This window comes from Leptodactylus fuscus, unplaced genomic scaffold (assembly GCF_031893055.1).
Source record: "Leptodactylus fuscus isolate aLepFus1 unplaced genomic scaffold, aLepFus1.hap2 HAP2_SCAFFOLD_137, whole genome shotgun sequence".
In the NCBI taxonomy this organism is placed as follows: Eukaryota; Metazoa; Chordata; class Amphibia; order Anura; family Leptodactylidae; genus Leptodactylus; species Leptodactylus fuscus.
The window spans coordinates 166622-192869 of NW_027440159.1; the positions used below are offsets into that span (position 1 = coordinate 166622).

Genomic DNA, 26248 nt, shown 5'->3' on the forward strand with positions numbered 1-26248 from the left:
CCAGTGGCAGTTTATTTTGATGAAAGTCAGCCGGTCGGCACTCTCAGCTGACAGCCGGCTGCGCTTATCCGTGATGAAGCCACCGGCTGCGCTGAAGATCCTTTCAGATAGCACGTTGGCGGCAGGACAGGACAGCACCTCCAAGGCGTTTAGGGCAAGTTCAAGTCACAGGTCCAACTTCGACACCCAATACGTGTAGGGCGCAGAAGGATCGGAGAGACCAGGGCTGTGGTCGGACAGGTATTCCCGCAACATGCACCTATACTTTTCCCGCCTGGTGACACTAGGCCCCTTAGTGGCGGGGGTTTGGCGAGGGGGTGCCATTAACGTGTCCCAGAGCCTAGACAGTGTGCCCCTTGTGGGTGTGGACCGGACGGCACTTGTTCGCCTCATGGAGGAACTGTCCTCTCTGCCGCCAACGACACTTGATGGAAACATCTCCATCATGTTCTGCACCAATTGTTTGTGGCAATCATTAATGCGATTGGCCCTCCCCTCTACCGGAATAAAAGACGAGCTGTTATTTTTATACCGGGGGTCAAGGATTGCAAATATCCAGTCTTGGTTGCTCTCCGTTATTTTGACTACGCGCTTGTCACTTGAAAAGCACCCCAACATGAAGTCAGCCAAAACGCTGTGAAACGGACAGGTGTGTGGACCTACTCTCCTGCTGTGACGGTTCTGCTGCTATCCCTGACTCCTCAGTGTGATCTGCGTTATCCCTGATGGCAATGAGGGATTCTCGCATCACACACAAGAGCGGGATTGTTACGCTCACTAGTGCGTCGTCACAGCTGACCCTCTTGGTGGACTCCTCAAACACCCGTAGGATTTCACATAGGTCTCCCATCCATGGCCACTCATGGTTGAGAAACTGAGGGAGCTGACTTTGTGGCACCCTAGGGTTTTGGAGATGGTACTCCATCAAAGGTCTCTGCTTCTCAACCACTCTGCTCAACATATGATATGTTGAGTTCCAGCGTGTGGGGACGTCGCACAACAGCCGGTGTTCGGGCAGATGTAGGCGTTGCTGGAGTGTTTTGAGGCTAGCAGCGTCTACTGTAGACTTGCGAAAGTGGGCGCACAAGCGGGCACCACTAGGTTAAAGACGTGGGCCAGGCATGGAACATGTTGGAGGCTGGCCAGCTCCAGAGCTGCTACCAGGTTCCTGCCATTATCAAACACGACCATGCCTGGGCCCAGGTGCAGCGGCTCAAACCATATTGCCGTCTCATCGAGGAGGGCATCCCTCACCTCGGAGGCAGTGTGCTGTCTGTCCCCCAAGCTGATGAGCTTCAGCACAGCCTGCTGACGTCTATCCACGCCACTGCTGCAACATTTCCAGCTCGTAGCTGGGGTCAATTTAACGGCGGCGGAGGAGGAGGGTGTTGTTTCAGAGTCCCTGCCAGGAATGATTGGCGGGGAGACGAGGTACACCGGCCCAGTTTGTGACCCAGTCCCAGCCTCAACTACATTCACGCAGTGTGCAGTCAGTGAAATGTAGCGTCCCTGTCCGCATGCTCTTGTCCACGTGTCGGTGGTCAAGTGGACCTTTGCGCAAAGCACGGAACTTAGGGCCCGCCTGATGTTGCGTGACGCGTTCTGATGCAAAGCGGGGACGGCACAGCGGGAGAAGTAGTGACAGCTAGGGACGGCATAGCGAGGTGCCGCACTTGCCATCGGGTCACGGAAGGCCAGAGTTTTACATCTCCTGGGCCAGGAGTTTGGAGATGTGCGTGTTTAAGGCTTTTGTGCATGTGGGTGGGTAGCGCTGTACTTTTATCTGCAATCAAATGTCTGAGAGATGGTGGGTTGCTGGGAGGAGGCGCATGATGGTGCAGGAGAAGGAGCTGAGACAGGAACAGGGGAGGATGAGGGAGAAGTCCCCAAAGTGGTGGAGCCAGATGTTGTGGTGTCCTGGCTGGTGCTCTGGACTGCAGCGTCAGCACTGGCAACAGTGGGAGAGGCAGTGGCGGCAACGCCGGACGACGATTGCCCTGCGTTTGCTCTCTCCCATTGAGTTCAGTGCTTGCATTCCAAATGACGGCGCATGGAAGTGGTCGAAAGGTTGCTCTTTTCAGAGCCCCTACTCAGCTTCGAGTGGCAAATTGTGCAAATCGCATTATATTTGTCCTCCGCGCATTCCTTGAAAAATCTCCACACCATCGAGGAACGTGCCCTCGATGGGGGAGTTTTTTCTGGGCTGGCTATGATAGGGAACATCTTGGGCCATTCTGGGTGTGGCCTGGCTTCGGCGAAGCAGCTAACCTCTGCCTCTGCCTCTAGCTACCCTCTTTGGTGCTGCACCTCCCTCCACGTCGTCACTGCTTTCCCCGCTTGACATCCCCCCTGTCCAGGTCGGGTCAGTGTCCTCGTCGTCCATCACCTCCTCTTCCAATTCTTCTCTCGCCACCTCCTCCTCCTGCACACCCTTGCACATGGCAACAGGCTGCTCTGATGGCAACTGTGTCTTGTCATTGTCACTGAGGGTGGGTTGCTGGTGAACCGCCACAAAATCAAAAGGAGATGGAGGAAGCTCCAGTGTTTGGGCATGTGGTGCACAAATCAAGAAAAAAGATTTTAGAGCTCGCCCAATTTATCTATGTCTAGGCAGCGGTCTTGTTCATTCTTCAGGGTGCACGGCACATCACGGACAAAGGATGTCTTGAATGCAGAAATGGAAAAAAAAAAAAAAAAAAAAGCCGGCAACTCATCCGAAGGGAAAGTACAATAAAATTTAACTTTTAATAATAAATGATAAAATTAACAAAAGAGGGAACAAAAAATAAACAAAAACAGAAAAAATCCCCCTAAGAAAACGCCTACACGTTTCAGAACATGACGTTCTTTTTTCAAGGCATGTGTAACAATCATTGACTTCACCCTTTATATAGTGTGGCTTCCCCAAGCCTAAGGTACCAGTTCCGGTTAATCAATACTAAATGAATACAGATGAGGTTTCCCACTTTCGAATAACACCCTTTGTCCTACAGCACATTTGTTAATAAACTTTTCTTCATATATTCACATACAAGAATATGATCCAATTTGTATTGAAAAGTTACATAAAACATGTATTTGATGACATAGAAATATAATGTTAAATGTTATCACACATATATTCAACAAGATGACGCATGGTCAACGGTACAACAACAACCTCCAAGCTGCTCCATTCAAAATGGGACAGCATAGATGATATTAAAGAGTGATATATAACTCACTATATGTTACCATGTCAGATCGTTATAGCTGAAGATTTATACATTTCTAGTTGAAAAAAAAATAATAAGCGCTCTAATTTGCATGACTCGTTCTACCCAATCAGGGAATGACAAAACAAGTCATTCATGAAGTCCAGTAGTGGACCCCCATGTGACCTACATTCGACAAACCAGCACCTAACACTCAAACACGAAAGGAATGGTGTCCCGGACATCAAAAAAATGGGTGCGATATGACCTCTATATTGGCCACTTCATACTCTGTAATATGTCTTCCAATTTTATCTAGATGTTCCACATATTATTAGATAAAAAATAAAATATAATAAATAACAATTTGGAACACAGATAGAGCTTCATTAGTATATTATGACAGGTCACATGACTGGTTGTACCCAATCAAAAAGTCATGACTTAAGTTGTTTATAGAGTTCAACAGTAGAACTTCATTCAATTTGCTGTGGATTGCTGCTATTTTTCAGGACCCCCCAAAATTCAAGGCTTTTTTCGGCTCTATATGAACTAGTCACTGCTGTGGATTCCGGCTATTCTGTGTGCGGACAGCCAAAAATGAAAGCTGTTTCTCCGCTATATATGAAGTTGTAACTGTTCTGTATCCCTGTTTTCCACCATCCGGGGAAAGCTGGACTGATGTCCCTACAGTGTATAGCTCTGAGAAGAGCTGTTGCTTTTCTTCTTTAGTTCTTACCTGCCTATCTGAAGCTAATCGCTATCTAGCCCTCAGCAGATGTCTATCTCTCCCTGTCTCTCACCGGCAAATGACGAATATTGGGCTGGACTATTCTTATAAATGGGAGGTCACCTGATTTCGGCAGCCAATGGGTTTTTTCCATTTTTTTTCACTGCCTCCGTTGTCGTAGTTCCTGTCCCACCTCCCCTGCACAGTTATTGGTGCTAAAAACGCACCAGGGAAAGTGATACGAATTTTAATGCGTATGCAGCCTGGTATTCGATTGTGAACGAATACATCGAACGCCATGATATTCGATCGCATACGTATGCGATCGAACGGTGTTCGCTCATCTCTAGAGATGAGCGAACACTAAAATGTTCGGGGTTCGAAATCCGATTCGAACAGCCGCACACTGTTCGACTGTTCGAACGGGTTTCGAACCCCATTATAGTCTATGGGGGGAAATGCTCGTTTCAGGGGTACGCAACATTCGATCAAATTCTACTTACCAAGTCCATGAGTGAGGGTCGTGTAACACTCGGGAGGGCCAGGGCTGGTATCACGGGTAATATATCAGATGTGGCCGGCTTTTAGGGGGTCCCTGGGTCCCCAATGTGCACAAAATCTCCTTTTTGATGTCCCCGACTACCCATCCCCACTCTGATATCTGACAAAGGACAAAGTAATACAAATGTACATATGGAGTAATCCTTCACATACAATACAGCGATCTTTGTAGGTAGTGCCCAATTGAGCAGGTGATGGTGCTTGGAGCAGTAATGCTTTGGATAGTTTAACTAGTAGTTGCTTGGGTAGTTAAACTTGTATATACTTGTAAAGATGGCCTGTATCCAGGGGGTTAGTCCTCAACAAACTGGGTACACGTATGTAGAAGAGGAACTAGAATGTGCCAGCAGCGGGAGACCCTCAATTTCTGCCAGACTAGCTATGGGCTTCTTAAATATAGATTTGTCCCAAAGACTTACTTGAATAGAGAGATACGTGTGAGGTCCCAGATGTATGGATAGGCAGGTCCGTAAGCTTTAATGCTTGTAAGCTTGGAGCTTCAGAGGAAAACACTCTCTGAGGAGAATCTTGAGTACAGAGGAAGAGACATCTCTGCTTGCAGTGCTCTGAGGGTTGGCTGCCATTTTCAGCTTTCCATGTGTCTGTGTCTACATGTCTTGTCTACCGCTAGCTCCACACAAAGAACTCAGACAAAAGGTCCCCAACCCCCCCTAGAGGGGGCTGTAACTCCTCCTCCTCCAGGCCAGTCAAGGGAGCTTGATTGGTCCTGAAGGTCACCTGATTATACTGGACACCCCTTTACACTGGCAACTCAAATTACAATGGCAAAGTATAGGCAGGAGTAGTTCACAAAAACATCCACAAGATGGCGCATTAATAGACTCCCTGGGGGGGCGGAGCCTGACCGTCAAACGAGATGGCCGCTTGATCTGTAGCTCAGCCACTCGTACGCCCGAACTTCACCCCTTTACTACAGCTATATCGAGCGAACATGGTCAAGACTGGCGGCAATCGATCGGGGGGATCCTCGGGTACCCCCCCGGACACATTCTTCACAGTCTGGAATGCAGCAATACCTGCGAAAGAAAGATCCCCGTTCCCCTCAACTTACCTCCAAGATGGCGCCGGAAGAGGGAGATAGCAGCGCTGAGGAAATGGCGCTGGAATCTGATGTGGAGAGTCAGTCGCATGATAGAGGTCAGACCACTGTTATTACTCAAAACTTTCTGCGTAAAGCCTTGTCTCAGGCCATCGCCCCGGTACTGGCCGAAATTGCAGAGCTCCGAGCCGACTTGAAGGCTATGGATAAGAGAGTCGAAAAGCTTGAAACTACCCAAAGAGAAATAGTTCACTCTGCGTCCTCTATGTCGTCCCAGCTGGAGACGCAGGCGGACTTCATTAACAAAAGCTTTCTACAATTGGAGGATTTGGAAAATCGCAATCGTAGACGCAATGTGAGAATACGGGGCATCCCAGAGTCGTATGAGTCGGACTCCCTACCAGGTACAGCCTGTAAGATTTTTGAGATGTTATTGGGGCCTGATAGACTTACCGTAGCAGCCATTGAAAGGATCCATAGAGCGATACGCCCCAGACCAGGGCCTGAGGACCCACCTCGCGATGTTATATGTGCCCTGCTCTCTTCAGCCGACACTACGGCTATTCTTCAGGCAGCTAGAGACTCCTCAGCGCTAGATCTAGAGGGGGCAAAAATACAGATTTTTCAAGACCTTTCTCCGTCTACGCTACAGAAACGTAGAGCAATGAAACCCCTACTGGATGCCTTGAAGACCCGCAAGATCCCATATTCATGGCTTTTCCCCTTTGGCCTGTCTATTCTTCATAACGGACGGCGATTTAATGTATACTCACCTGCAGACCTCCCAGGTGCATGGGCGACTATTGGTGCTGCACCAGTGGACATCCCTTCCTGGCTCCCGATACCACTGGATTCTCGGGATGAAAGAGAGACTACCTCCCTGTTGCTTTCTCCTCGAGCCCGGAGCCGACTCCGCTCCCCTAGAGCTCCCAAAGGAACTCCTCGCCGACGTGAACTGGTTCTCCGTGACGAGTAATCACTCGTTTATGGACCTGTGCTGTCCCCGGAGGACTTTACTCTTTACTGGATCGTGAGATATTTCTAAATTGCTACTTGAGGAATACCTGTCGTACCTCGTATGCTATAACGGAGATTTTGGTTAAGATGTTTTATACAGTTTGTTATTTGGGCTTGTACCATTTCCCCCCTTCAGATCAGATGGGACGTGTATTGTGTGCACTTCTAATTGAGGAGACGCCTACTTGGACAAATGCTTCTAGTCTTTTTGAGTTAGAAATATGCTGGTAATGGACTAGTTCTTTCAGTTCTAAACCGTACTTCTCATATTGTTAGTCTATGTTGCTTTGCCCCGCCCCTTTTTCCGCTCTTTGTCTACTCCCCTGACTTCTCCCTCTTATGGTTACTCTTGCCCCGTACTCCCCCACTCGCCGCGCCCTCCTACAGCACCACGCCTCCTCCCTTCCAATTCCCTTGCCTCCCCCCCACCTCCCCTTTTCTCCCCCTTCTTCTTCCCATACTCCCGTGCGCCCCCAGGTTTACGCGTTAGTACGCTAGATTCTGATTAAGCTACTTCCGGTCCCCTCTCTTGGACTTCTTCCTGGGCGCGTGAGGTGGATTGTATTTATATATGTTCACATTGACCGAATGCTTGTTATTCTCTACTGCGCATTGGCAACAATGCTTCCACGAGAGTGTCTCTTGGCACCTGAGGTGGATGCGACTCCCACCCTCCGATACTGTATGTGATGCTCCCTATTCTTTTACTCTCCCTTTCTCCATCTTTTCTCCCTGCCTTTGTCTGTTCGTTATTTGCTGGTTTGTTTGTTTGTTAGGTTCCAGCTGTGTGACTTGTTTTTGTTAGTTTTTCTGCCTGTCCTTTGACCTGGTTCTTTTTTGCTAGTACTGGTAGGGGGGTGGAGGAGGGCTCCCAATTGATCAGGCTTTTCTTCACCCGTTCCCTACCGCTTCGCTAGACATAGAAGTATTCTTGTTAACTTTTTACCTGCTTTAGTTGGTCTGGTTTGGTGCGGTGGACGCACAGATTCTATCCACCGTACTTTTGTGAGCTGCACTGATTGACTGACTTCCCCTTTTTCCTCGTTCCTTTGTCCTTCCCTCCCCCCCTCCCCGCATATCTGACCTACCCTGTGTGTCTACTCTACCCTTGCCTGATTTATCTTCTCTCTATCTTGTCTGAATTCTTGAACTTGATCTTGCCTTCTTCTGCGTGCTTCACCTCCTCTATCTCCTTTATCTCTTGCTCTGTTTTCTTTGGTTTTACTCCCCTTTTTCTCTCTCTAGCTGTTAGAATATCCGAGATTACCACGCTGCCATGGCAACCACGATGTGTTTTTCACTGAATACAAAACGCCTAAACTCCCCGAATAAGCGTAACGGTTTGTTTCACATGCTTCGACGTAGGAAAGCTAACTTGGTCTTTCTTCAAGAGACCCATTTTAAAGATGGTAAAATCCCCTATATCCCCAAGAGGCAGTTCCCTCAACATTTTCATAGCACCCGTCCCTCTTCTGCCTCCAAAGGAGCTTCACTGCTTATCCATCATTCCATACCGCTATATTTTTGTAAAAGGAACGGTGGCCTCAGTTATGTACACCTTTGCTTCTGTATATGCCCCCAACCAGGGCCAGGTCCCTTGGATCTTAGATATGTTACGAACTCTAAAACTATTTGCGGAGGGACATCTCATTTTGGGGGGAGACCTCAATATCACTTTTGATTATGCCCTGGACTCTACGGCTCGTAGACCCACCCAAAGCCAAAGGTCAATCGGCAGGCTTATGTCCTCTTTGCAGGATCTGCAATTGCTAGATGTTTGGTGGACTTTGCACCCATCAGCTAAAGACTTTACCTTCTTTTCTAATACTGCCCGGACCTATCATAGGTTAGACTACTTTCTAGTATCCCGCACCCTTCTCTCTAATGTCTTGGATTCCGCTATTGGTAATATTGATTTTTCAGACCATGCCCCTGTCTCACTGCAAATTCTCCTCCAAAATGTCCCGAGACCTCAGTGGTCATGGAAATTAAATGAGTCATTACTAGATTCCGAAATAGACGCTGAATGGATTGGAGATAAATTAAAAGAGTACTTCGCAATACATTCAGCTTCTTCTTGTAGTTTACCCATTGTCTGGGAGGCTCACAAGTCTTATGTCAGAGGTTATTTTATATCCCTAGCCACGCGAGTAAAGAAAGACACCCGAAAACGCCTTGATGAGATATTGTTACGTATAGCTCAGATTGAAAAATTGCACAAGCGCTCCCTGACGGACGCAGCCCATGATGAGTTAGTATCCTTGAGGGACCAACTTAAAGATTATCTTAATCGCCAATCTGCTAAACAACACCTTCACTATCGGAAATGACTTTATGCGCATGGAGATAAGGGGAGTCGTATTATGACCAACCTTTTGAAAAAGGAAAGGAAAAAGCTTTTTATATCCTCTATTCGTACTCACAAGGGCCCCTTAGCAACTGCCACACTCGATATAACTAAAGAATTTCTTTCTTTTTATTCTAGTCTTTATAACCTGGATACTGCCCTATCTAAGGAGGAGAAGCGATCCAAAATTGAGAAATTCCTTGGAGAATCCTTATTGGCCCCTATCTCGCAGGAGGAAATTCTAGACACGTTGGATAGTTTCCAAATGGGTAAGAGCCCAGGTCCAGATGGCCTCCCCCTCCGTTACTTTAAACAATTTAAGGAGATCCTTTGCCCTCACCTCACCTCTTGGTGCAATGCCCTTCTATCGGGTGCTCAACTCCCCCCACAAGCACAAGAGGCCCATATTACATTAATACACAAAGAGGGTAAAGATTCCTCTGATTGTGGTAGCTACCGACCCATCTCTTTGTTAAATCTAGACATTAAGTTATGGGCAAAATTGCTCTCTAGACGACTACAATCATTTATCCCTGGCCTGGTCAGAGATGAACAATCCGGATTTGTAATGGGTCGAGAGGGTCGCCACAATATGATGAAGCTTTTACCTGCTATACATGTAGCTCGGATCACGAAACACCTCCTGGTCTTGCTTAGTGTTGACGCAGAAAAAGCGTTCGACAGGGTTGATTGGTCTTTCTTGCGTCTTGCGCTGATAAAATTTGGCTTCCCACAACGGTTTATATCCGCTATCTTCTCTCTGTACGATTGCCCGTCCGCTCGTCTCCGAGTTAATGGCACGCTATCTGATAGTTTCGTAATTTCTAACGGGACGAGACAGGGGTGCCCCCTTTCCCCAACCCTCTTTATCCTTTTTATTGAAACCCTCCTTCAGGCAGTGCGCCAGGATGATAGGATCAAGGGAGTGCGGGTACAGGAAGATGATCTACATGTTACTGCTTTTGCAGACGACCTTTTGTTTCTTATAACCAATCCTGAAGACGGTCTACCCGCTCTTTGTGATAAATTATTCGAATTTGGCAAACTTTCAGGTTACAAGACCAACTTCTCGAAGTCAGAAGTTTTAAATATTACTTTGTCGAAGCCTATGGTTAATATCCTACGTACCCGTACCTCCTTCTCCTGGGCGTCCTCGGAAATCAAATACTTAGGTATTTCTTTGACATCTGACCCTACGGCCCTTTTTAGTAGGAACTTCCCTCCTTTACTAGATGATCTTAAAAGATCCCTCTCTTCCTATGCGACACTACCAGTTTCCTGGTTTGGCCGCAAGGCTATTATTCAGACCTATCTCCTCCCAAAAGTATTATATAAACTAATGATGCTACCGATCCTAATCCCAAAGTCGTTTTTTGTCTCACTTCGTCAAATCTTCTCTAAGTTCATTTGGCGCAATAAACCTCCTCGACCACCATGGTCGTTACTCACACGACGTAAGTCGGAAGGGGGATTGGGCCTCCCTAATCTCTTTAACTACTACCGGGCGTCATTGCTTAGCTGGTGGACAGAGCTGGCTACTCCGTTGCATTCCCCGATACATTCATCTCAAATTCTCTCTAATCATTATGGCTCTACTTTTTTGCGTCACCTATGGATACCAGCGCTAAGTATGACGCTGGGTTCACACCTGCGTCTGGGGTCTCCGTTCTGTGGTTTCCGTCTTCTGCATGCCAGAAGACGGAAACCACAGACCGGGTCCGGCCGTGCGCGGCGGTGAGCGTTTTGCGCTCTCCGCCGCGAAACCGGATTTTTTTTATCCGGACACAGAGTACTGCATGTCCGACTCTGTGTCCGGATTATAAAACCTGGTTTCGCGGCGGAGAGCGCAAAACGCTCACTGCCGCGCACGGGCGGACAGCTTTCTCACCCATTCAAATGAATGGGTGAGAAAGTCTCCTGCAGGCTTCCGTCTCCTGCATCTGTTTTATGCAGGAAACGGAAACCTGCAATAAGGACCGACGACGCAGATGTGAACGAGCCCTTAGACGAACTTCTCAAGACCCGTTTTTGGACAGTGCCCCTTATGTATGGTCCACATGCGGCTCACAATTAGCACCCCAACCTTCCCCTTTATTACCACTGGGTTTTCTTCCAGACTTAGTGGGGGTGGATGCGCACGCTTACCGATCCATTTGGGACCGATTGAACCATTTGTCATTGAGAGATATCTCTACTGAGGCCGGCCTACTTCCGTTAGAAGATATATTGGCTAGGGTTCCTGACCTGTCCATCTCTTTCCTACATAAACGGCATTTATCCCACGTTTTACATAAGGTTCGTGACTCTCTCCCATTTCGCTATGATCTTACCCCTTTCGAGAAGGCGCTATCTTCCAGTACTAAGATGCTTAGGAAAGTTTCCCATTTATTGCACTTGCATATCTCTCCTCCCTCCACGTACAAACCGGCATATTTGTCGTCATGGGAAAGAGAACTTGATCTGTCTCTGTCTCCGGAGGAGGTTAGTTCTGTACTATCTAATTCTCATGGTACCTCGCCATGTGTCCGTATCCAAGAAAACCAATTTAAGCTACTGGCGCGTTGGTACCGAACGCCTGACTGGCTCCGCCAGCGAGGTCTTACCACCACAGATATGTGCTGGAGGTGCAACTTGGAGAGAGGTACCTATAAACATCTCTGGTGGGACTGCTCTCTAATGAAACCATTTTGGGCTGCTGTTCAGACTTCCCTTCGATTAGTTTCTTGCAGATCGTTCACAATAACCCCACAGATTGTGTTTCTGAATCTCCCCTCCCCAGGCTATAATCCTAAAAAGAGCAAGTTGGCTAATCACCTATTGTCGGCAGCAAAATTGACCATCCCGTTATTTTGGATGCAGAAGATCACCCCGCCTATTTCTGTTTGGGATGATAAAGTATCACAAATTGCTAGGTTCGAGGAACTTTTGGCCTGCTCACAACGTTCTCATGATACTTATAGAAGTACATGGTTACTTCGGAATGTAAGCATGACACCTTGATTCGTGACCGCCTTGGCAGCTCATGAAGTCTGCGGATCTCCATTCTGTTTGTTCTTTCTTTCTGTTCCCTCTCTTACGCTATACTCTGTTTCTTATTCCTGCGCTCTACCTTCCCTTCCTGTCTCTCATTTATGTTTTTTCTGTTCTAGTTCTCTCACTCTTGTCCTTCTTAAATGTTAAGTTCCCTCAACTCCCAATCCCTGATTTCCCTTCCCTGCCCGTTGCCCCTCTGTCTTTCCCTAGCCTCCCTTCCCTTCCCTCCCTCATTTTTATTTTTAGTCAGTCATGTAAGGCTTAACTTTGTAACTTTCTTATAGTTCATACTGAATTATGTGATATACAACATTGCTTTTCGTTTTGCTGTATGTACTTGTTTGAGCTCTCTCTTTTCAATTGTAGCTCACGCTCATGTATTTGTTTATTTTGTGTTATTTCTGCTCAATAAACTTTTGAATTAAAAAAAAAAAAAATTAATAGACTCCCTGTGTGCTGGCTCTGGTAATATATAGAAGGAATGAAGGGGGAGGAAACGCTTTACCTTATATGCAAATGTCCATACCATCTCGGTCTGCAAGGACTATTAAAGGGAATGGGACGAGCAGTACCGGGACATTACAGTCGGGCTGGATTCTTCTCCCTGCGCAGCGTCCCCTTCCGGCCTTGAATTCACTCTGCTAGGCATCGGGCCTGGGCAGAGCCGACTGCGCATGCCCGCACTACAAGCGTGCAGGCGATGGCGGCAGGGAAGGCCATGTGGTATCCAGACCCCCATCCAGGAGGGGAGGGGAGGGGAGCACTGATGATGGCTGCCCTGTGTCCACGATGTCTGCGGGCTAGGAGTGACAGCAGGCTTTCCGGAGATCCCAGGAGCAGCTGCAAGGTGACCGGAGGCCTCCGGGGAGGAACGCAGGCTGGCCGGGTCCTTAGCAGGGGAGCCGGGAGATGAGCTGCGTGGAGGAGAAGCGGTGGCGGGCGCCATCTTGGATCCTGTGTGGATGCAGGCTGCTTCGAAACGCGGTCCCCGGAGAAACCGCTCGATGGAGAAGTCGTGGGATGCCCCAGGAGGGGTTGAAGAGGATCGCTGTGTCCCCCTGCGAGATTTGCCCATGTCGGAAGGGCTGTAGAGAAGCCGGTCGGTCGGAACAGCAGGCTATATCGGAGGCCGGGGAAGGAGCTCAGGCGACGTGCGTCTCTACTCCTCCATAGCCAGGCCACGCCCCCCGGAGAGGCACTTTTAGACCTCATTTTAATAAATGAACCTGACACACTGTCAAAAGTGGAGGTTGGTGGACATCTGGGTAATAGTAAGCATAACATCATATGTTTTCTTGTACACATTAAGAAGATGTTCATTAGAGGGGGTACAAAAACACTAAACTTCAGGAAGGCCAATTTTAACCAGCTGAGAGAGGAGCTTAGCAGCATACACTGGGACAATGTCCTCAACGTGACGGGAACACAAACAAAATGGGACATCTTCAAAAATATACTAAACTAGCAGGAGGACCCGGCTTCGCACGGGTATATTTCATTTTTTGTTTGTGTAGTGGCCCCATAAGAATTGTCCAGTTTTGCACTGGTGTATTTTGTATATCGTTTGTGTGTGTCCATAAGCGTCATGTGATCATGTGTATCTCATTTCGAATATCAGTGAAAAACCTGTGATCAGTTGTTATGGAGACCTTGAGTTGGGAATGCTGTATCTCAGCAATGGTACTTCCGAGCGAGTTGGAGTCTCGTCTTAAACCTTCCCGGATACCTGAAGTATCTCTGTACCAAATTTGGTGAAGATCGGTCCATTCGTTTGGTCGCGCATAAAGAACAGACAGACAAGAATTCATTTTTATAAGATAGAGAGAAGACATGAGTATAACGCACTATATAAACTGGCCCTATCTGACCCTGAGGTAATTGTACGGTACCGGATTTATACAGTCTCTTAGCTCTCTGTGGTGCTCCCTCGGTGCAGGCCTGGGTCCAGGAACTCAGCAAACTCGGTCTTGGGTGAAGGTCTGAACACGGTGATGGCAGTCTAAGGCACAGTCTGCAACATGCGCAGCAATCCGCTATAATGGTAAGGCACCTCCAGAAAACAGTCTATGAATATTTGGTTGAGCTGCAGCCGTCCATAGCAAGTCTCTCAACCGGCCTTTAGTCTCTAGTAAGACTCTCAACAACACTGCTGCTTTTTCCTGTAAGCCTCTGCAGTGCTTCGGGCCTTGCACTATGCTCTTAGAGGCTATGGCTGACTAACAGGTCCTCACAGCGCAGAATCTGGGCCCAAACTGGCTGCTCTCAGCTTCCTGCTCCACGTCACTTCTTTTGGACTGCACCATTAAGCAGGCAGAACCAGGGAGATTATTGTCTCTTACATTAGTACAGTCCTAGGCAATAAAAGGTAATGTCACAGAAAAGTTTGAAAGGGGCAACTAACTCCTACAATTCTCAGGTGCCTTTGACTATTTTATTCGTGGGCATTCTCCTTTCACCTGTTCTATAAAAAGCAGCAAAATAAACCCGTTACAGTCAGCGTAGTTTTTAGTCACACACTTCATTTCTATGGGTCCATAAACAAGGCTGTAGATTTTGTGTCCAAGTCCTATACCAGGAACAGAAATTATGAAGCCTATCCTACTGTAGGAAATCCAACAAGTCTTTATGCAGATCCAGAGCTGCGGATAACACACGAAAATGTGTTTATTTTTTTTAAGGATTAGTATTCACGGACAGTAAAAACTACTACACGTGTGCAGTAGGCCTTAGCCAAAGCTTACACTTAGGCTAAGGCCACACGTACCATAATGCAGCGCAGTCGATTCATCTTTTTTCATTATTGTTTTGCAGAATTTACCTCGGTGGCCTTTCTTCGCTTATTATACTTATATTGGAAACATCAGCATTTCCCCAGGTATAATGGACATGTTCAGACTTTCAAAAATTTGTCACACACTCAGTCACTATAAAAGATACTGTAAAACTAAAGCGTTTCTATAACAAGGAGCTTCCGTCCTCTAGAAAAAATAAAAAATTCAGCGTACTGTCTGCTTTCTCGATCTGTGCTGGTCCCGTAGCTCTTTACCGCCAGAAGGCGGAATTCTAGCGGTATACAAAACCGCATGAGCCCCAGGCGGTGAAAGGACCTCTGTAAAGGGAAATGTATCACAAAGCTCTCGAGGGGGGAGTGAAAGCCAAACACCTGCTCCAGACCGCAAATGGTGCCTTTCAGGTCCGCTTCACATCTGTGTCAGACGGAGCCCATTGAAATTGGCAGAGGCAAACAAAAATAAATAAAAATCGCAGCACGGACAATTATATCTACGGAAACGCTGGCAAATTCCCTGTAGATATAATTGTAACAAAGTAGTCAGCAGAGGAAAACTCCATGAACTTTCTGTTCAAAGAGCTGCAGGAAGAACAGCGATGCGTTCTGAAAAAAAAAAAAAAAAAAAGCCTCCGAATTGATTTCAATGGGCTCTGCTAGCTTGCTTTTTTTTTTTTTTTCACTCACGTAATTTTCCGCTAGCTGAAAATACAGCGCCATTTTCCTCTGTGTGACTGGACCCATACTATGACCTGAACTGACATCTCGGTAATGAAAACCGCCTCACCGGCAGACTGGTGAACTTGCCCATAGCAACCAATCAGAGCTCAGCTTTCACTTTACCTCAGCAGCTCCAGTGATGAAAGCTCCTGCATAGTAAGCAATAATGACACCATGAGGCAGTTTTCGCCTGACCAATATTGCTGCTCAGTAAGGCTGCTTGCACACTACAGGATTTTTCACGGCTCCCTGGGCTGTGGATACTACATCTCCATAAACTTCTATAGAGCTGCAAAAGTCACAGCTTTGTGCACAAAGTCTTCTATGGAACCACCGAATCCACGGCACGGAAGCCCGTAAAAAAAAAAAAAAACTGTAGTGTGCAAACAGCCACTAAGGATACCAGACATGTTTTGTCAGTGCATTCATGTATGTGTGCACGTGTGTGTGTGATCCACGAGTATGTATCTGTGCGCGCATGCACATATATCATCCATATATGTGTATGTGCGATCCATGAGTTTGTGCGTGTGCAGTAGTTGTGTGTGCGCTCTGTTCGTCCATGTATATAGTGTGCATTCAGCCGAGCGTCTTCCCCCGTGCGTGTGTATGGTGTGCATGTGGTATTTATGGGGGTAGTGTTTGTGTTGTGTCTATCTAGAATGGTCTGGTTTTTGTGTTGTGCTTGTGGGTTGGTGTATGTGTGATGTTTACATGGTTTTGGTGAAATACGTGTTGTGGCCCCTTTAGTGGTGACTCTTTTGTGCAGGCGCTATAATCCGTCCCTGTCAGTCACAAACGGTTTCCCTTCAGCGCTTTCACATTTCCCAATTCTATGGATAGGGCCTAACTTCAGGGACCCAAATCTCATGACGAGGAGGGGCGCTAGCAAGATGTAACGTGCGCAGTACTCTGCTCCTGTGGGTGGAGAGGGGGGGGGGGGGTGCGCGCGCTAAATTTCACTCAAATCAGGCAAGAACTGTGGATTTGTATAGAGCAGACTACTACAGATTTGGAGATCTATAAAATATATATAGATATTTGCTGATAGCCAGCTCTGTTATCTCTATGTAAACACACAGATAATATGCAACTGCTTGTACTGAAGCCACTGAGTATTATCTGATCTGCAGAAGCTGCTGCCACAGATGAGAAACCCCCCCCCCCCCCCCTTTAATCCAAATTGGCAGATGTAGAAGAGCTTGGTAGGTGGTGCATTTATGAAAATGTAGCAGAGCATTACTTGCGGTAACAACTGATGGCAGGTTTTTCAATGATATCCAAACTGATACACATGATGCTTGTGGATCAATAGAAACTCACAGCTTCTTCAGTGTTCACATACACACAGCTTTCCATAGCAACTACTCTATTCGTATGGGGCCCAATACACAAACAAAAGATTAAATATACCTGTGCAAAGCCAGGTCTTCCTGCTAGAAAATATATATAATATACACACACACTACATATTGTTACTTTACACAAACCTCTGTTTCCAGTTTATTCTCCCACAGCTCTACTACAGCAGCCTCCCCCTGTCCCCCCTTTAGCTCAGTCCTGTACAGCTTCTACCTTGCATAAGGCTATTGTGACCGGTCACACTTGTGTGGAGCCTTTACATAACTGACAAAGGTTTTTTTGCAGGACCTACAAAAAAAATAAAAAAATTCCTGGCACAGAGGCCAAGTTCGCAGTTTTTTTTGGTCAGGATTTTGAGGCCATAGCCAGATACAGTCTCAAAAACCTGACCAAAAAGATGGCTCTTATTGAAGTCAATGAGATCCACTCCGGTCTTTTTTCCAGGAGCAGTTTCTTCTGGAAAAGAGGAGAGCTGCTCATTCAGGCTGTTTTGCCTCATGATTCGGCCTGAAGACACACCCTCCTCCAGACTCGGCCCCTTCATTGGGCCTGGAGTGGAGTGCGCAGCTGGATGCCGGGGGTAGTGCACCAGCTTTCAGTCGCAGTTACCTGGCTTTAGGTCCCGAACCTGAGGCAGCCTCCTCAGGTTTCGGACCAAAAAAAAAAAAAAAAAAAAAACCTCCGTCTGAACTTACCCTTAGTATTGCTGCCAGTTTGTAGACCTGCAGCAAAGAAGAAATTCCACCTTTGTTTGTAAACCACACAGTAGAATAAAGATATCACGTGAAGACAACCATTGCAATGGGAAATTTCACTTTATTTTTCTGGAGACATTTCAGAAACAAATATACAATACAATAAGAATTGTGACTTTTTGGAGTCTAGACCATAATTGCAAGAACTTTCTAAGATCTGTCAGAGTTGCTAGCTGGTTAAGGAAAACATTTTTTTTTTGTACCGTGTTAGCCAGTGGATATGAAATCAATAACAAAACAAAAAAAAAACACAAACAAAACCAAAACGAGTCTTTGGTAGTGGATCCCTTTATTAATGACTAATGACAGATTAAGAGTTTTCGAAATATACCTGAGGAAGAAGCAGAGCATCAAAAGCTTGTAATCTGTCATTAGTAAGGGGGCGTTCACACAATCGTCAGTGTCCGCTGCTAATGTCCGCACAAGATTTTGAATGGACATTAGCAGCGGACACAGATTGTAGTGTGAACGCCCCCCCTTAGACATTAAAAAAAAAAAATGTATCCACTTCTGAAGATTCAAGTTTTTTTTTAGCTGGTTATGTTCATAGGAAACTTTACAGCAAAAAGACAAATTGAAACATTTCATAGAACTAATAGTTGATACGCGAGATGAAGGTCCAGCCAGGTGTCCATGTCACATGTTCTCCACTCCTGAAGCAAGCACAAGTCTAGAAGAGAAAGTAAGTTCATGTCATTTTACAGAAAAATGGGAAACCGGATACGACAAAATAAATTTGGAATGCTATAAGATACGACAACCGACCGACAAAAACGCTCCACTACATACTTTTGGAATGAACATTTTACCGCCATTGCAAACAAAGAAAAACTCTTAGCACACCGTCATCCGTCCACACAACTCCGACAACCTGCTGCAAAACCAAGACCGCAGGATGCAGCAAACAAAGCCTGAGCAGCCACCTTTAGACTAGAGGGTTTTCTGGCGACTGGTGTCAGATGCTGGTCAATGCAGCTACACTCCCGCCACGATGCTGTATGAGCTAAGCAGCGCAGGTACTAAAGTGAAGTCCTCAATTGGAAATCTGATATGGATAAGGCCTAAAATACCAACTCTTGAAGCTCCCTGTAAAAGAAAGCAGGGATTCCTGTAACTTGCAGGCCCAAATAGCACATGATCTCCAGCCCCTGCTAAGCCCCATACCACTCGCGGTGATGTTACCGAAATATAGACAAGCATAGCGATACGCTCCGGCCGAAAGCGTGGCCACCATGCGCTATAGTACAAGCAACACCACCACTTGTAGCACAGTGCCCAACAAGCACCAAAAAACCATGTGCTGCCTGTGCCTACATATCACAGAAGTCACCGCCATCTTCCTCAGGGAGCTCCCAGAGTTGAGACTCCAGGCCTCATCCAGCCAGACGCCCACTTAAGGGCTTCACTGAAGCAGCTACACCACTCAGACCACACAGCACCGCAGAAAGAACACAGCTACACTGGCCAGCGTTTGATACCAGTTGCCAGAAAGCCCATCTGGACTTTAGGCGCCTACCCATGACTCGGTTCACCACAACCCTTAGCGTTAACCCCACAGCAAACTGCCTGTACTGTATGAAAAGAGTTTTGAGTACCAAGAGAGGTTTTGCCTTCATCCCATTAAAAAGACCCCATGCTAAAAGTTGATACTACAAGTAGACGTACTAAATATAGCAGTCTACCCACATCCTCCACCACCCTCTCCATCACCACATGAAGGCTCAGATTCATAAGGAGGGGTTTATGAACCCTTACCTCCGACGCAACAATGGTAAAGGCAGTTTTGGGAACTACAGACTATAAAGGATAATGTGCCACAGCTTTGAAGAGACTCACAAATGCAAACCACATATGGACAACCATCAATAACCCGCCCCATCTTACAAGAACACTGACACACTGCAACATCGCACAACCTAAACATAGCATGCACCGACAGGACCCCTCAGAGATCTGGCACAGAACAGGAATGCCAACTCCTGAGAACGAAAGCAGCCATTTCCGTAATTAACAGGAGCGAACAGCACATGATCTCCGGCACATGTGCTGCCCGTTCCTACAGGTCACAGAAGTCACCACCATCGTCTTCAGGGAGCTCCTGAGTTGGACTCCAACTGTTACCCACAATCTCCACTTGGTGGGGTTTAGTTCAGCACCTACACTGCTCAGATCATACAGCATCACAGTGCGGGAATCACAAATCCCACGCAGCTTGTGACATGTCCCCTCAGTGCTAGCCGGATGCAGGATTTGACAAGTCGTGACAGCCATCCACACCTAGTCTACATCTACTTGCCCCTTCATGACTCTACAACGCATTATCTTTCTAACAACTAACCACACAGTAGGATACAAGCTTTATAAACCTAGATTAGAGGTCAGTTCTCAAGGACACAGGCAAAACCTAAAGAGCACATAGTAATCTACCGCTAGTGCCCTCCACCACCCCTGCCATCACCACACGAAGGCTTGAATTCATAATGAGGGACTTATGATCCATAGACCTCCGACATAACAATGAAGAGGATAGCTTTAGGCACCAGTTTTATATTGATCCTTGCTCACAGCAGCTGCAAAATACCCAAAAAAAAGGCCAAATGGAACTTACCTACAATCTTGTAGAGGGCAAGGTGATGTTCTTCTAGTAGTAGATCCAGCTTTCACAGCTACAAAAGAGGAAAACACGACACTTAAAAAACCGTTTTAGTGTCGATTCAGAAACTGCAGGAGATTGAATATTGTCGGATTTCTTAAATTCGACATCAGACAAAGGGTAGAACTTATGCATCAGAGTTATATAGTGAGCAGAACATTCAATACAGTAACACTTACCGTACTTACCATGATCTTCTCAGCAGAACATACATAAATCAACATTATCACAATAGCATTATATGGTGAACAGACATACTAAACTATGTTGTTAAAGTAAGAAAGGGGATGGAGGGGTGGGAAGTGTGTGTGGGGGGGGGCAGAGTCATTCTGATCAAAGTATTAAAGTGATAACCCCTCCATTATCACAATGATACAGTGACAATAATGACCAAGATTTTTTAGTGAACAGTTACCCAAGAGTTGCCCGAGACAGTAATAAGGGTAGTGTGTCTAATATTATATACACAGAGGAAGGTGGAGGAAGACAAGGCCAGCAAATACAACCTATAACCCCGACAGAGTTGATCCAGAGGAAGGCGAAAACTGGCAGTCAGTACAAGACCCAGGATCAACTATTCTAACAAGTGTAAAACCCTCATACAGTAGGGAATATTGAAATATAATATCCACAGTGTGTCGTTTTATAACATTCATATACACATTAGATAAGGTTGCATAAAGAGAAACATACATAAAGTACAGCCCTACAGAGTTGATCCAGAGGAAGGCAAAAAACCCCATGAGGCCAATGCCAATAACCCCATGTTATGGGAAAAAAATTCCTTCCCGACTCCAGTACGGCAGTCAGTATAAGACCCTGGAAAAACTCGTCTAGATTTACCATTAGGACTGGGGACAGCCAAAAAAAAAGTAGCAATACATGCATTCTCTATAGTAGGTTGAGCTAGGGCTGGGCCGACAGTCTCACCATACAGTTGTATGGTGAGCTGCCATTTCCCTACAGCTTATATTAGTCTAGGCATACTAATGCCATTAGGATTAGACTCATTTCTATCATGGTATTAGAGGGAAAAACCTACTACAACTCAGGGGGCCTAGGGCAGAGACTAGCCAAAGCAGAAAGTTACTCTGATGGCATGGTGAAGCAAGAAATGCAGAGCATCAATTGCAAAGTTGGTTTGTTTTTTAATTTAATTACTAGCCTTCACACGGTGTTACATCAATATCCCCTCCAATATCAATGCAACGGGTCATGCTCCGGCACCCTATCTAGCTAGGACTAGGGATGGGCTATGGCCTCACCATGCAGTTGTATGGTGAGCTGCCAGGTTGTTTTATTAGTCTAGGCATACTAATGCCACTAGGCGGCGGCGTTCTCATCAGAGCATTAAAGCAATAACCCGCCCAACTATCACAGTAACACAATGACAAAAGCAGCCAAAACCGCCGGACTAGGGCTAGACCTATTAATGCCATTAGGAATAAGGGAGGCCAGTTCCATCAAATGCATTAATGTAATAACCGGCCGAAATATCACAGAAATACAATGACAGACGGCTAAACCCGTCAGGATCTGCTCTCAAGTAAGAACTGGCAGGCATAGCTCTCTATAAGACCCGCCAAGGCATAGATCTGTTAAGAACCACCGGGCGCTGTCTCTATAAGAACTAGCAAGCACAGGTCTCCCTATAAGAACGGTCACCTTCAGAGCTCCCACAGAGTTCCACAGGCAAAGCTAAGAGCAAATAAAAGGGGGAAAACCTACCGTGTCAACTCAGCCGGTTCCACGTCTCTGCAGCACACCAGTCCACGCGCCGTCCTCCTTCTGCACAACTAGCTTCCGTATACTACAACAGCTGTATTTAAGGCATCACATGCTTGCCACACCCCCTCACGTGTTTCTGAGGGGGCGTGGCCAACTAATTGGGAAGGTTTCTACACAGCTGTTGTAGCACGTGCCAAACAAGTGAAAGTGGGTGTGGCTGGAATAAATTCACATAGCAGGGAAACAGCAGAATGTCGAAAGCAATATGTTTCTAAAGCACGTTTTCGCCCTCTTTCTGTTCTTCAATAGTTTGGAGATGTGCACTTGGAGTAGTGCTGAGTGGAATGTTAGCAGTGTATAGGACACAAGTACCTTGTTTTTATTTTTGTGAGTAATGAAAACGTGTCTTCCTAAAGATACTTCTGTATCTCTTCACAGGACCCAAGCATCCATCTATTGCTGTTACTGTAGAATGACTAAATATACCTGTATTTCTTCCCCAGCTCCTTTACCACAAGTAGAACTTTCAATCCGTCAACCAATCTTAATACGACCAATCAACGGTATTACACTAAGACTACACTTTATATGACTGTGCTGACAGTACCAGTATTAAAGATGGTAGACGCGAAATCCTAGTGGGCTAAAGGACTTCCGGTGACGACGTGATCATGTGATCAGACTGGCGTGGGCGGAGCTATTCAGGACAGTGCCGAGTTACACAGGAAAAAGAAGTTGCAGTGAATGGAGACTGGAAGGAGGAAAGAGACGGCATGTGTAAGCAAGAGGGGTGGAAAGGGCTGGGGGAGAGGGTCAGGCTGTGTGTGAGCATGATATAGGAGTTTGGATGGGTAAAGGCTAAATACTAGACTCCGTAAGGACCGTCTGCCGATACAAGGTCACATGACCGGATAGGCGTGTCTTTACTTGTAAGCAAGACCTTCCACAGTATCCTGTGTAGTGGAGCAACATGGAGAGCTGCGAGGTGCACGATTTAGTGAAGGGGGGGAGATACAGTAGGTGGACTGCAGGGAGTAGTGTAGAGGGGGAGAGATGTGCAGGGTCGGACAGGCCCGCCGGGAGACCGGGGAATCCCCCCGTAGGCCCCAGCCTGGACTATTAAGACCCTCATTATGGGGCCCTACCGGACCTCCACTGCCTTTTTTTTTTTTAGTAGACAGTGGAGGTTCGGTAAGGCGTCTGCTCAGGGCTGGTGTCAGCACCCGGGCAAGTCACTGTGAAGTATGAAGGGAGAGAGACTCCGTGCTGAAGAGACAGCATGTGTGAGTAATAGGGGAGACATGGGGGGGGCAGGCTGTGTGAGCGAGAGGGGAGACATGGAGGTGCAGGCTGTGTGAGCGAGAGGGGAGACATGGAGGTGCAGGCTGTGTGAGCGAGAGGGGAGACATGGAGGGGCAGACTGTGTGAGCGAGAGGGGAGACATGGGGGGGGCAGGCTGTGTGAGCGAGAGGGGAGACATGGGGGGGCAGGCTGTGTGAGCGAGAGGGGAGACATGGAGGGGCAGGCTGTGTGAGCGAGAGGGGAGACATGGAGGGGCAGGCTGTGTGAGCGAGAGGGGAGACATGGGGGGGGGCAGGCTGTGTGAGCGAGAGGGGAGACATGGGGGGGGCAGGCTGTGTGAGCGAGAGGGGAGACATGGGGGGGCAGGCTGTGTGAGCGAGAGGGGAGACATGGGGGGGGGCAGGCTGTGTGAGCGAGAGGGGAGACATGGGGGGGGCAGGCTGTGTGAGCGAGAGGGGAGACATGGGGGGGCAGGCTGTGTGAGCGAGAGGGGAGACATGGGGGGGCAGGCTGTGTGAGCGAGAGGGGAGACATGGAGGTGCAGGCTGTGTGAGCGAGAGGGGAGACATGGGGGGGCAGGCTGTGTGAGCGAGAGGGGAGACATGGAGGTGCAGGCTGTGTGAGCGAGAGGGGAGACATGGAGGTGCAGGCTGTGTGAGCGAGAGGGGAGACATGGAGGTGCAGGCTGTGTGAGCGAGAGGGGAGACATGGAGGTGCAGGCTGTGTGAGCGAGAGGGGAGACATGGAGGTGCAGGCTGTGTGAGCGAGAGGGGAGACATGGAGGTGCAGGCTGTGTGAGCGAGAGGGGAGACATGGAGGTGCAGGCTGTGTGAGCGAGAGGGGAGACATGGAGGTGCAGGCTGTGTGAGCGAGAGGGGAGACATGGAGGTGCAGGCTGTGTGAGCGAGAGGGGAGACATGGAGGTGCAGGCTGTGTGAGCGAGAGGGGAGACATGGAGGTGCAGGCTGTGTGAGCGAGAGGGGAGACATGGAGGTGCAGGCTGTGTGAGCGAGAGGGGAGACATGGAGGTGCAGGCTGTGTGAGCGAGAGGGGAGACATGGAGGTGCAGGCTGTGTGAGCGAGAGGGGAGACATGGAGGTGCAGGCTGTGTGAGCGAGAGGGGAGACATGGAGGTGCAGGCTGTGTGAGCGAGAGGGGAGACATGGAGGTGCAGGCTGTGTGAGCGAGAGGGGAGACATGGAGGTGCAGGCTGTGTGAGCGAGAGGGGAGACATGGAGGTGCAGGCTGTGTGAGCGAGAGGGGAGACATGGAGGTGCAGGCTGTGTGAGCGAGAGGGGAGACATGGAGGTGCAGGCTGTGTGAGCGAGAGGGGAGACATGGAGGTGCAGGCTGTGTGAGCGAGAGGGGAGACATGGAGGTGCAGGCTGTGTGAGCGAGAGGGGAGACATGGAGGTGCAGGCTGTGTGAGCGAGAGGGGAGACATGGGGGGTGCAGGCTGTGTGAGCGAGAGGGGAGACATGGGGGGGGCAGGCTGTGTGAGCGAGAGGGGAGACATGGGGGGGGCAGGCTGTGTGAGCGAGAGGGGAGACATGGGGGGGCAGGCTGTGTGAGCGAGAGGGGAGACATGGGGGGGCAGGCTGTGTGAGCGAGAGGGGAGACATGGAGGGGCAGGCTGTGTGAGCGAGAGGGGAGACATGGAGGGGCAGGCTGTGTGAGCGAGAGGGGAGACATGGAGGGGCAGGCTGTGTGAGCGAGAGGGGAGACATGGAGGGGCAGGCTGTGTGAGCGAGAGGGGAGACATGGAGGGGCAGGCTGTGTGAGCGAGAGGGGAGACATGGAGGGGCAGGCTGTGTGAGCGAGAGGGGAGACATGGAGGTGCAGGCTGTGTGAGCGAGAGGGGAGACATGGAGGTGCAGGCTGTGTGAGCATGGTTGCGTCTAGATTGGAGTTGCTCCTGGTAGGTCCTCCCTCCAGCAACTCCAATCTAGTCACCTCACTAGTGAACGGTCTAGATTGGAGTTGCTGGAGGGAGGACCTGCTAGAATCATCTCCAATGTAGACTGTTCAGTACTGAGGTGACTAGAATGGAGTTGCTTCGAGGAGCTGCTGCCAGAAACTCCAATCTAGTCACTTCACTACAGGAGCAGCTAGAGTGGAGTGTCTATAGGGAGGATCCGTAACTGGCCAAGAGAGACATTGTATATGTATATAATATCAATAAAAATATAGGAAAAACACATTCCTGGACATGTTTACATATGGCATTGATATATATATATTACATAAAATATACCTATATAAATATATATTTGCCATATGCTCTGTACAGGGAGGTGACGCCGCAGCCTTACGTGTTTATTATAACTTGCGCCACTTATTGTAAGTGATAATGGAAATATATGGCAATTTAATAACTGATATAGAGCTAAATTCTGACGTATCGCTGTGCGCCTGATTTATCAGTATATAGTTAATGCAGGTAGGCTCATGATGGTCTCGGCATATTCTGTAGTTACAATAGGTGGGTCCTCCTTGCAGCAACTCCATTCTAGCTGTCTCAATACAGAACTGACTAGAATGGAGTTGCTGCAGGTAGGTTCATGGTATCGGTATATTCTGTAGTTGCTGTAGGTGGGTCCTCCTTGCAGCAACTCCATTCTAGCTGTCTCAATACAGAACTGACTAGAATGGAGTTGCTGCAGGTAGGTTGATGGTCTGGGTATACTCTGTAGTTGCTATAGGTAGGTCCTCCTTGCAGCAACTCCATTCTAGCTGTCTCAATACAGAACTGACTAGAATGGAGTTGCTGCAGGTAGGTTGATGGTCTGGGTATACTCTGTAGTTGCTATAGGTAGGTCCTCCTTGCAGCAACTCCATTCTAGCTGTCTCAATACAGAACTGACTAGAATGGAGTTGCTGCAGGTAGGTTCATGGTATCGGTATATTCTGTAGTTACAATAGGTGGGTCCTCCTTGCAGCAACTCCATTCTAGCTGTCTCAATACAGAACTGACTAGAATGGAGTTGCTGCAGGTAGG

At 47.8% G+C, this 26248-nt stretch overlaps 1 long non-coding RNA gene across 1 annotated transcript; it reads right to left on the reverse strand.

The window, feature by feature from the left end:
- Nucleotides 1-17632: 17632 nt before the first annotated feature.
- Nucleotides 17633-22528, reverse strand: LOC142187208 (uncharacterized). Its single transcript, XR_012712545.1, has 3 exons — nucleotides 21949-22528; nucleotides 20176-20233; nucleotides 17633-18237 (listed from the first exon to the last, which is right to left on the reverse strand). It is a non-coding gene; the product is annotated as an uncharacterized LOC142187208 (long non-coding RNA).
- Nucleotides 22529-26248: the final 3720 nt, after the last annotated feature.